Below are 13212 nucleotides of genomic sequence, written 5' to 3' on the forward strand. Positions count from 1 at the left end.
CCCCCCCCCATCACCTCTCTTTTTCGTATATCACTCTCTTTTTGTTATATAATATTTTTAAATCATTTTTTTATATATTTGTGATATATTTGTACTCTAAAAAGTAAGTGATATCCGGAAAAAATCATATCATAAAAATAAAAAGTTTAAGCCATGTTCAAAAAAGGATACTAAAAAATTTAAACCTTTTTAATAATATATTACCATGGAAAGTAACTGATATATTATTATTAGATAAAAAGGTTTAAATTTTTGACTATCTTTTTTCGAACATGGCTTGACCTTTTTATTTTTATGATATGATTTTTAAATTATTGGCTGTCTTTTAGATTTGAAAGAATATTTGACTGATACACAATTTGGACTTTATTTTAAGTAACAATTTTATATTAAGTAACAACCATAACAATATAATAAAATTACAATTTTGAAAGTGAATTCGTGTTTATGACAACACTGCCGCTGCTGTGTACGTGTGGTTACTGAAGAAGGTAATATAGAATGATCTTTAGCGAGCACGTTCGAAACTTTATGTTTTATGCGACTCGCTGTTCGCATCAAGTTTGTGTCCTCCGGTAAATTACGCAATGAAATTATCAACCTTGCGAGCAGATATACCGGACAACTTTGCAAGAGTTTACGTAAGATTCCCAAGTGCAGTCTCGCAAAAGGGCAGCAATTCGTAAACTAGTTTCTAAATCTGTTGAAATTTGTTGAAACATGGAAGATTCTCATAGAAGGCATCTCGTAACGAATGAACACGAATTCGAGGATAGTTGGCACTAAGAAAAATCGACTAATCCTGCCACTGATATATCTCTTAAAGCGGAGACGCCAAATAGCTACATTCGTTTCGAGGTCACAGAAACTAAACCCAAAAACGGTACGAGAAAGGAAATAATGTGAAAGTACCTACTCCTAACGTTTGAGATTCAGGCGAAATACTGCCGATTCAAATGGACTGTAGATATAAAGAATAATAATAGATAATATATGTCATAATATTATATAGATAAATAAAAGTAATTATTGCAACTAATAAAAATCATCTTTTACATTAAATATATAATGAATTATTTATCTCAAAATAAAAATGAGAAGTATCAATTATAAAATAACATTTTTGACAAACACATTTCATATTATAATTAAAAACATCATTGATTAATCATAAAATATTAATGTTTATTACAAGTACATAATATTTGCATGAAAAACTTTTTCCACATAAAGAATCCAGCAAATACTAATAGTAACATAAATAGTTATAATTTCTTATTCAACAATATAACTGTTGTATATATTATATAAATATCATATATTATTGTATATATTACAGTTGTTGATTGAAAAATTATAACAGTTATGTTATTTTAATAATTAGTGTTTACCTTAAGAAAATAATATAACTTTAGAAACCTGAAAGCATCTACAAAATGCTTATTAAAATAATTAAATCTTCTTTATCTATCTAATTAATTATCAGTTCTATATAATACGTTGATATAATTCTACGCTATATAATTCTACAGAGAAACATACCTATTGCTTTCTTTTTCTCAGTACTTCCATGATGCGGTAATTTATCGTATAAATCATATCAATTAAATTAACTTTTTAATTCTTCATAGTATTTTGAGGTATTCATATTAGTATTGGTACCATCAAATTATTTGTCTATTTAATTTGTGAATGTTACATACTCTAGCTTTAGGGAGTATTTTAAGTCTGATAAATATAATTAGTACACAGTTTGCATAAAATGGAAATTGTAACATTCATGCAAAAATATTATTAAGCACTAAAATCCGCCTTGATCGAATGATTCTCTTTGTTTATTGTGTAATAAATTTTTGTTTTATTTTCTATCATATTTTAGCCAGAAATGTGATAAAAAATAATAAAATATAAAAAAAAAATAACAAAATTTAAATATTAAATCTTATAGGACCGTACATGTGAGAAACACAACCAATAAGAAATTGCTTGAAGTTTAAAAGACTACATACGTAATATATAAATTCACACGGAATTATAATTAGCACCTAAGGTTGACCGTTAATGGCAATATGTTATTGATTAAAGTATAAATATAGATAAATAAGAGATTTTTATCATACTCGTATTTTATCCCCCTTCGAACAAATCGATGTGACCATCTACAATGATTGCATTGTTAGTTGAAGAAACGACCGTAAACTAGCCGATATCCACGGAAAGACGCGTAACTTCCGCCGATAGAATCCGCATTGGTTCTTCCTTGGATCGGTATCTTCAGCATTACCGGGAGGACGACTGTCCGAAGCAAGATGGATGGTCCAAACGCGGCTAAGCCGGCGTTGGTTGAATTCGCTGTCGCTCGCTGTCGTCTGCGATGCATTGAATTCATTCACGATAACGAGCTTCTGAGGTCGTTCTCGTTGGCCTAAAGCTATGCAATAGACATTGAGCGATCGCGATGGCAACGCTGGCTCTATTCACCGATCTAGCAATCCTAGAAAATAGTCGCGAAAGCTCAATAATACCTAGTAGAATGCAAACACGAGCTAGCGGTCCTTCGAATAAATGGAATTCAGAGAATCGTCGTGTATTCAAGGGGAGAATAGTGTTTAATAAACGAGTGATCACGAATATCTCGAGAATAATTGTCCGGCGGCAAACATCGCGAAATGATAACAATCAGATAATACTTTTTTAAATTTGCGCCCGGTATAACTATTGCGACGGAAAAGTTTAATGACTGTTAAAAATATAAAAAGTTTGAAGATTGCGCAATAATAAATGTTTCATACTTTCGGCTTTCAATTTCGCGTAAATAAGCATGAATCACTCTCAAGAATATCAATTTTTTCTTCTAGAATTATATAAAGTTTTAAAGGAAATTGCACTAATGGAAGACGTGTTTGTTCAGAATCCTTTAAAAATTCTTATCAAATATTCCAAAATTTACTTTACAATTTGTAGAAATACAACAAATAAGTAAATGCACAGTAATATTTTCAATGAAAGAAAAAGAAGACAACATATTTTGAAATATCTTTGAATAAATAATAACATTTTCCGTTGAAAATGCATCAAAAGGCGAGCATCATACGATCGTATTATCGACCTCGCCACATTTTTGAGTCACGCAAGAGAATCATGCAAGGATTTATGTGACCCGATTTAAGTAACCCTATTCTAAAAGCTTCCTCCCCTTAATTCCGCTCTAAAAACGAATCTTATTTTGGCAAGCTACTCCGGCACGAGAGCCGACGAGCTTTTGGTCTTTTCCACCTCAACCCCCGTGTGACGCCTTCGTGGTCAAACTACTACCAACGCCCTTCTTCAGGATGTACGCCCCAGTTTTCGCAGCAAACAATATTTTTCTTCTTGCGCTCCCGGTGCTTCCGCGTTACCCTTGCTCCGCGTTTCTCATCCCAGGAAATCACATTTATCTTGACATTAGCCAGAACCGTCCTGCGAAGAGGTCAGAGAGTTCCGACCTTGTTCCCACTGGATGCACTTGCTTATTTTACTTCTTTTTTTTCCGCGCCAGTTCTGCTATTTGATCTCGCATCATCAATAAGGAAGAAGAAAATTTTCTATACTTGTAATGAAATTATTTCATCTAATGTCTTTTTTATGTAAGAAAAATTAATGAGTTAATAAAAATTAAATGTAAAATTAATTAAAAAGTTTAGAATTAATTAAAAATAAAATTAAATAGTAAATCTGCTACTTATAGTTCTAAATGATTAATGTTATGAAAAATAGTTTTAAAATTTGAACGTATATGTGTATGTGGAATCCTCTCTTGTTTTATATTAATTTAATTACATTTATATTCGGTCAACCATTCTACACGTCATTGTAATATTTTCTCTTAATTTTACAAGAATTTTATGTATATATACAGAGTGGATGTTAAGCACCCCAAAAGGAATGAACTTCCTCACACATTCAAGATGAAAATTTCATATAAGTAAATATATTTGAAACGACTTAGTTTTAAAGATACAAGGTGTCAAAATTGAAGGAAAAAATGAAATTTTACGATCATGTAAAATTTTTATCTTAAATTTGTGTAATAAATCATTTCTTAAAATCTTAGTATCCATTCTATAAATATACATACATATACATTATTATTTTCTACATATAGAAATCATCACACAAAACCAAAATTGATATGTTCCAAAAGCGTCCCAAATGAATGTAATTTTTATTTTGCGCCGGTAAGAATCATCCAAAATCTCTAACTAAACTTTAGGTCCAATAATTCTACTTTAATTCCATCTATACCAAAACTCTTAATTCCAGTTTCGACATCGTGAGTCGTTTCGCCGATTCTCCTGAGCTCTGCTGAGAAGTCGAGCATTTAAGATTCGAGTAAATCAAGAAAATTAAATGCGCGTTGATAAAGTCAATCAGAACCTGGAAACATTCTCAAAGAAACTTGTGCCATTTCTTTCTGACAAATGGTGCGTTTAACGATAAAATCTTAAAGGCCAATCTACTTTGTATATTATTTAAACAAGAATAACTATAGGGATTCTCTCTAAAAAATTTAATTTAGAGTTTAAAGAAATAGGAACACAGAATCTATAATGTGTGTATATATATATATATATTTTAGCTCCTCAGTAGTCGCGACGGCCATGTTGGAATTATAACGTCATAGGCGAAAAATGCACGTTAATTTTTCTTACGTGCCATTTGTAAATAAAGGAACAATTTGGATAAATGTAAATGACGGAATCGCTTAAAAATGCTTGTAAAAATAAATGAAGACTGTCCTTTCCTCTTTTAATAGTCAATGGTCGTAAAAAACACATAAAGTGAGCCTATACTCGACAGAAACACAGTTTAACAGCTGATGAAACGAGTGAAATATACGCTTTTACGTTTAAACTTTCAAGATAACTGTAATTTCCGTCCATTTTTAGGACTTTCACGAGCACGAAGCAAGTCACATTTTCACAAATAAGCAAATATTAACGAAATAGCAAGAAAAATTTTGTCGTCAAAACGTCACTTTTCCGTGCCTATTAGTCCAGCTTTTTATCGTGGCGCTGTATACGCACACAAGCACGAGCCCACGTCCGTGTGCTCGCCTTCGGTCCGAAAATGAACATACGGACATAGGCTCGTACTTGTGTGTGTGATTATTAGTTTTGCCAGGCCGCCGACTAATTCGCTGTCGCCACCAGCAACGCGGAGTTCTTGGCTAAGTACTCAGGAACCTTAACTAAAGTTTTACATTATTAGTTATTACTCTGTTATTTATACTATATAATAACCTTATAAGTATAGTAATATTAAAAAATTTCTATGAATTACAAGTGATTACTTTTCCAAATGGTAATCGGTTCTATAAAAAAACCGATTCCAAATTCATCAAACGATCTGTCAGATGAAAAGCGTGCTGAATCACCGTTATTTTCATGCAATTTAGGTCACATCTTTAGGGATCTTAACGTTTTAATTTTTAATAGAAACTAGAAAAAAAAAACGATATTAGAAATTATTGTTTTACTTAATCTACTGTGGTTGAAACATCGAAAAATTACCCTCCAGTACCGTGAATGCAGGACTGCTTAATTATTATAAATCATCTCACTGCGATCGTTAACCTGATTCAAGTGACGGTCGCATCGTGTCTATTTCTGTTATATATTGTCGCCAAGAAAATTTGCCTGTGCATTTCTTCTTTTACGCGATTTTTCTCACACGCGGACTAATAGCGTATTAATTGCACATTAATAAAGAACTCCGCACTAATTATACTAATTATACTAAAGTTTGTGAAAAAAAACTTAACAATTTTAACTGTTTGTAATACATTCTTGCTCCTATTTAACGAATTTTCCCCAAATTTAGCTACCGTGTTACACTTTTGAAAAAAAAATCGCGTAAAAAAGCAAAAAGCAATAATTTTGAGAGTTTTTATGACGATAGTATCCGTAGTCGATATTACGATCATGAAATCTTTTTTTAAAAAATCTTTTTTTTTTCTTTGACATTTTTCTCAAAATAGTGACGCGATAGCTAACTTTGGAAAACGGATTTAGCAGCTATGATACTATGAGAAACGATAAAGTTTGTTCAGACAATGACCCAAATATAAAAAAATTGATTCTGGCAAAATAAATTAGTTTTCATACATGTATAATGTAGTTTATAATGTGACGAACAAAAGATGTCATATATAGAAGATTCAATAATGAATAGTTTTTGAACTATGGTATCAAAGGTTCTCTGTGTGAGCACAATAAAACTTTACACCTTTGATACGTCATAGTTCAAAAACTATCCATTATCAAGCTTTGTGTCTATGATATCTTTTTATTGTTGCCACCACATTATAAACTTCATTACACGTGAAACTAACTTATTTCAACCGGAACCTAATTTTCTATATATAATTATAGTACGGCATCCCTTGTGCGACAGTCATTTTAACAAAGCATCGCGATCCGTGGCTTGGATCAGACGCATATAGGAAGTGCACTGAAAGATCGAGTTTCTCGAGTGAAAAGATTGTCCCGATCCTCCGCGCGCGCATTATAGCGAGCATTGAAGCGTGTGTCCGCTTCCGTACTCCATCGCAAAATGGTCCGTAATCGGTTGAAAATCCGCTAATCGTTATATGCACCTCTCCCTTCGTTCTCATCACCGTAGGCAGGATCCCGAGACAAAATGGGTTAAGTGCGCGAGCACGATGGCAGAACGGGGAATTATAGGGTGAGGGCAGATAGGAATCTTTCTCTTTCCAACGACGAACCACACGACGACGGTCAGAAATCACTTCCCGTGGGCGGCGTTCATGCTTCGCATGTCATGATCTACATCCGTCGACGTACCCATTGTCGACAACGTGCAAGTTTGCGATATTAATGAATCGGTCGAATCGATTATCCCAGCATTCTATATTAATGTGCTAGAATTATCGGTTACGAGCCGGGACAGGTGTTTTGCTTCTTCAAATACAAATTACTGCAATTGTTAGAATCACGTTTTGAAAACTATCGAACTTCCTCTCGATATATAATGCAATTTAGGAGAACGCCGAAACTGTCGTATCTCGTGTCGCATAGATTGCGAAGTACCGTTATAAGAGAGAGAAAGAAACGCAAAAAGATAAAGAAATATTACACCAGACATGTCTCTCGTGTACTGCATGTTGTACATCAAGCAGCGCAAATCCACCTTCTTCTTTGTCCATAATATTTCTACATTTCATTGTCGCCGCTACCACAATGTTCTTAGCAAACGAGTCCGCTGCTTTTGTTATGAAAGAAAATTAACGATATTTTCATTTGTGTATTTATAATAATGACAAATTTAAATCAGGTATGAAAGAAGAAATCTTGGTCTAGAATAAGTACACAGGTATTACTATTCTTTTCGTGCAATTAATATAATCAAAATAAATTTTTTCATGACGTTTCAATAATTTTTATTCAATAATATAGGTCTCTTAAAGAAACCCTTCTCGAAAACTAACTGCTATACTTTATTAATATCTACTAATAAAAACGTAAAAACTCATATATATATATACATATATTAATTCATATACTATATTTGTGACTTGTTTCTAACAAAATCAGCTAAAACCAAATTTTCTACAAATAAAACTTTTGCCATTTTTTTTTGCAAATTGTGTAATTTAAAAATTGAAATAATAGTAACACATTTATTAATAATATTATATCGTTTTATATCTCCGTAGTTTCCTAAATCCGTTTTATTTATTCTCTTTCTTATTTTTCTCGTAATACAGTTTTAAATATAAAATCGGACAGCCTAAACCGAGGCACTTGTAAAACAAATTAATTTAATAATAATAGGAAAAAAGGGCTACGAGCCACAAATTCATTATTAACTAATATATGTAGTCCCCCTAAAATATTATATTATTTTAGTATATTAGTTATTTATTATATGTATTAATTATTATCTATAGTATATTAGTTTAGATTATTAGAGTTGCGTTTCAAGACCGACGATTGTTCGACGCGCAATTTTAGGGGGATACGTATATTAGTTAATAATGAACTTGTGGCTCGTAGACCTTTTTCTTATTATTATTAAATTTATTGAGTCTTATTACCAACATATTTTAAATTAATTTAACCTTTATATAGTGTTGCGTTATGATGATGTCAAATAATTCAATCAGAGCTAAAAGCAATTCTATACGTAAGGGAAAACCCTCCAAAAAAATTGTTGCGTATTTGTGTTCTACAAAACAACATAAAGTACGCATATAAATTAACAAAAAATTTTTTATATCGAAATGCAAAGATTTTAGAAGTTTATATATTTACTTATATATGGATATATAAGTTTTGCATAAGTGAGTTCTGTGAATAAAAGAAAGAAATAGGAATATGTACATATGGCATCATTACCAATATATCCATTTTAGTGTCCATTTTGTCAGACGTTATTTTTTGTTTTGAAAATATTAATTACTGCAAAGTTACAAACAGTATTATAAAAAAAACTGCTGTATTATCTGATAGAATCTTTCTAGTTGTACTTATATTTCTAAAGTCTTATTTTTAGTTTTTGTCTAAGAAATATTATCCAAAAATATAAAGCGGCATGACAGTATTGGTGATCTGTCTCTATAATATAACGTAGTGCTCTTATAAAATAGTTTAATATTGGATTAGATTAATAAATTCACTGGTAATAAAATTTTAAATTTTATGGAATGTCAATTTTAAAATAAAGGAGAATTTATATTAACATATTAAAAAAACTAACCGTTTTGTATAATTTTGTAACTGGAGTAGTAACTCGAGTATTCTTTCATACTTGAATTTCATATTCGCCAACAAAAATAAATCTTCATTAAGATGAAATAGAACTCGTTCTGTATTACATTCTGTTTTACTTTGTGCAAAACCCTCTGCGACTCACTTCTCTTGTGACAATAACTTTTTAGCACTGTTAAAACTTTAAAAATTAAGCTCTTTATATCTACTCATCGTCAGCTTATTATATATTTTTCGGTCTTTCGTATCATTTTGACTAATTCACAAGGCACATGTGAAATGTATTTTTATTTTTAAAAACAGTGACTGTAGACTCTATTAATGGAAAAATATGGAAGTCAACTTATTTATAAATAACTCACTATTTGGCCGTGCCTATACCATCTGTCTTCGCTTTTTGCGATACGTGATCACAATGTAGGTCAATGGATGCGCGAATATCTTCTGAAGATATTCTCCGTCAACCGTATGAGAAATTTTCTACTCAACAGAAAGGAAAGGAGAACAATACCCCACTTATTCGAGAGGGACAAAAACAAAGGCTATTGTGTTTGAATTTGTCAACAAGAATCGAGATAAATGCATATAATTTATTAATAGATTATATAGTTTTTTAAATAGTATAATAATGATTTCATTAAATTAAATAATACATTAATATAAAAATTAACTAATTTCTTTAGACCATTAAATGTTATATTAAAAATTAAAGAAACTATTAAATATTTTTAATAATATAAAATTATTACATGTCTTGCGTGTTTTTGCCGTGCCTATCGCGCTAGTTCCTATATTTTTATAGCGATTCTTCGGTAATTCCGTGTACCGTAACCTTCTTACACGAAAAGTTGTTACATTCTAGTCTAGACGTTATTGGATATCGTCCAATTCTCAAACCTACCACAGCTCCCTTGGGATGCACAGACTACGAAAGAACAAAATTTTACCGATGATAGGTTGCGAACTAAAAACGGAAGAGGGAATATAACCACAGTTAGGAAAGGCAAACAAATTTATCGTTTTATTGGGCGGACACACTTATAAGCTTCTCTTCTAACAAGATTTTCGGAAGAAAACAGAGAAACGAGAAATATAGAAAAAATTATTTACTGAATACATAATTTGCTATATAAATAATAATTAATTTAATTGCGTATTTGTAATACATATTATTGTATTATCCACACACTCACATTAGATAAAATTATTTATTATTCTATAAAGATTTTCTGCTTCTCTTAAACTCCACGGCAAGAAAAGTGACCACTTACTTTAATCAAAATCGAATCATCACGAGATACTGTAGTTGAGTGCAAAGTCGAGGATCGTATATCAAAAGGAATAGTCCAATAGTTTCAATGGCCATTTTACTGTAATAAAAAAGTACACGATAGGAGAAACTGTTTGAACGTGAAAGAGAATGCATTAATAACACTTATCATGCTGTTCAACTATCAAAACAGATAAAGAAGCAATAATAATGTAATTATGCAGCGAGTTTAAAGCACTCGCAATTAAAAAATTGCACTAATGAGTTTATATATGAGAAAGTGCCTTCTTTAGAATTAAAAATTTGACGTTTAGGTAAGGCTGCAGATTGGAGCGATAGTTATCAGTAATCAATCTTCGACGCAAGTAAAAAAAGCATGCGAGAGGAATTAAAGCACGACGTTGGATAACGTCCAGGCCACGATGTCGAATCTAACAGGTCACTTGAAATTCACGAGGATATCATACGGTCACCGAGCATCCGAAGGGTTCTAAAGCTGCCTTCAGTTTCTTCATTCTATTTTACTCGTTCTTCCCGTACCTCATCTTGCTCCTACTTATCGCGAGATAACGAGGTGGAAGGAGTCAGATGAGGAATCAAATGGGTTCGAGGCTCCAGATTGAATTCGTGGATTTCCGCGTCGAGGATCAATCCGATGATTTTCCGCTCTTGCTCATTCCTTTCGTCTACTTCGCTCATTAATGCTTCATTTTTACTGGTTCTATTTTATCCGCGTTTTATACCATGATATACGATATTTTGAATATAATAGATAGATTTCGTTATAATATATGTATAGATCTTTTTATTCCCTCTACCACGTGTTCCAAATTCGGATTAATGTAAAGTAAATTTATTCTCGAAAAAATATTGATTTACTAGAATTTATTAATTAATTTAAGTTTACTTTAACATTCCGATATTTATATGTTTAATTAAATTAAATTAATTTCTTAACCTGGGAGGTATATTAAGTTTAATTTATATGTTTATCTTTTCAATATTTATATTTGCGTAAATCGTATAAATGATTATTTTAATCCTTTTTTCAAAGTGAAAAATGTAAAGAAATTGAACTTATTAAATAGTTTCTAATGTATTTAATTTATATCTAATTATTATAAAACGTTTTTCAAATAATCTTCGTTAAAACGCAGTTAATTGAAATAACTGATAACTCTGTTTTCAATGTTAAAGCATAAAATTAATAAAAGGATTCTTCACAGTTCTTTCTTTGTTAAGTAGATATACTATATTCAAAGCAAATACGTAATCGTTTTATCCCGAGCGGTAGATAAAAGAATTGCTTAAGAAATTCTCCCACGGGGCAGAATCCACCAATATAAGTATTATCGGTGTAAAACGCCTTGGGACGTATTTTAATGTACCGGAAGAAAATCATTTCACATAATACAACATCTTAAGAGGCGCGTACAATTTGATTAAAATTACATCGTTCTTAGCAACGTAAGCTGAATTTATTCTCGAAAAAATATTCATCTACCAGAATTGATTTAGTAATTTAAGTTTACTCCAAGTTTCTAATACTTGTGTTTATGCCTTTATGTATATTTATTCGCCTGAATCGTATATAAGCATCTTTTTTTTAAATACGGTTTAATTTAAAAAAATCACTTAGCCGATTAAACACTTCTAGAAGTAGAGAATTTCAACGAGTACCTAATGCAATTTCTAGTTTTACACAGAACAAGTGGAACATACCAAAAGTTTACATTATGACACGTGTTTTCTGCAATGTGGACAGGATAGATTTTTGCAAGGAGATTGCATACCACCTGCAGGAGATATTATAATCCTTGTGTTAAGGTGCTGATTCTTGTATTCGTGGTAAAAAAGCATTTTCCACTTAAAATCCTTTCCGAGAGGCGCAGCACACGCCGTTAATGTCTTTTAGAGCAGCGTTTATGAGATCTTGTTTTTTCTTGCGCGTTCAGTGAGAGCCGAGAGGTACCCTCTCGACTGCGAGAGTTCGCGCATAACCACCGAGGCTCTAGTAAGGCAATAAGAACAATGCGCGTACGAGCCAGCTTATTCCATTACAATAGAGCAACGAAAAAATGGAACCTCTATACCATACAGTCTTTTATTAATTCCACCCGCTCACATTTTATTTGTAATTCAAGCGCAATTTATGCCAAAGTGCCTTATAAGTCTTGCCAGCGCAAATATTTATTCGAAACTGAATATTTAAAACGCTCATTATATGATATATTAGAAAATATTTGATGTAGCGCGTGATGTTGTCAAAATAAATTTAATAAAAGCAAAAATCAGATCAAAGGTAAACTCCACAAATGGTTCAAAAGTCCTACATCTCTACATTTTGTTTAAAATTAATCACACGTTTTGATAGAAGGTACAAATAAATTTTTGAATGCTACACATTTTTACTATATATCTTTAATGAAGTTGTTTAATTCAGTTCTCTTTATATCGTTACCGTAAAAATTACTTGATCAAGAACTTGATTCTGTTTATACTAAAAGAATGAATATTTTTGTGAGCGAGAAAAATTCTTATTAAGGGCTACAGAAAGAAAAGAAGTGGAAAGTAACAGTAAGCTGTGTATTTGTTAAGTTTGCTACCACTAAAGTACTCGCTTAAGATCAAACGCTTATGTACTAACAATATGTAATCTACTGTAGAAACATTATTTTACATTGAAGAAGAGATTGAATGTTACTCATTAAACGTACAGTCTTCATTATCGTGTATTTAATTATCGACTGTAATTATTTCGTGCGCGGACGTTCTCGATTTAACGGTCGAAAATTCTATATATAATGTATCAACTATACACATGTAATTAAATAATACATTTAATAGATTATAATTGCAAAATTTGACGTAATAAATGTAATTGAAAGCAATTTATATGTATCATTCTTGTAATATTTAAATTTTAATCTTTTCATTTAACAATATTTAAATACTAAATCTTATAGGACCGTACATGTGAGAAACACAACCAAGGACAAATTGCCTATAATGGTCGAGTTTATATCTTAGATGCTATTATAATTTCGTGTGAATTTATATAATATATTACGTATGTAGTCTTTTAAACCGCGCGCCGAACAATTTTTTCGCCTCTTGAAACGCTATTCTACGAAACTACCATAACAATATTACGAGTTAAATTATTTATTT

At 31.3% G+C, this 13212-nt stretch overlaps 1 protein-coding gene across 1 annotated transcript in view; it reads left to right on the forward strand.

Annotated features, from left to right (window-relative positions):
• The window catches only part of LOC108780813 (trace amine-associated receptor 9), a 47797-nt gene that overhangs the window by 22117 nt on the left and 12468 nt on the right, over positions 1-13212 (forward strand). The window lies entirely within an intron of this gene.

The sequence above is a fragment of the Cyphomyrmex costatus genome, unplaced genomic scaffold (genome assembly GCF_001594065.2).
Source record: "Cyphomyrmex costatus isolate MS0001 unplaced genomic scaffold, Ccosl1.0 scaffold742, whole genome shotgun sequence".
NCBI classification, from domain to species: Eukaryota; Metazoa; Arthropoda; class Insecta; order Hymenoptera; family Formicidae; genus Cyphomyrmex; species Cyphomyrmex costatus.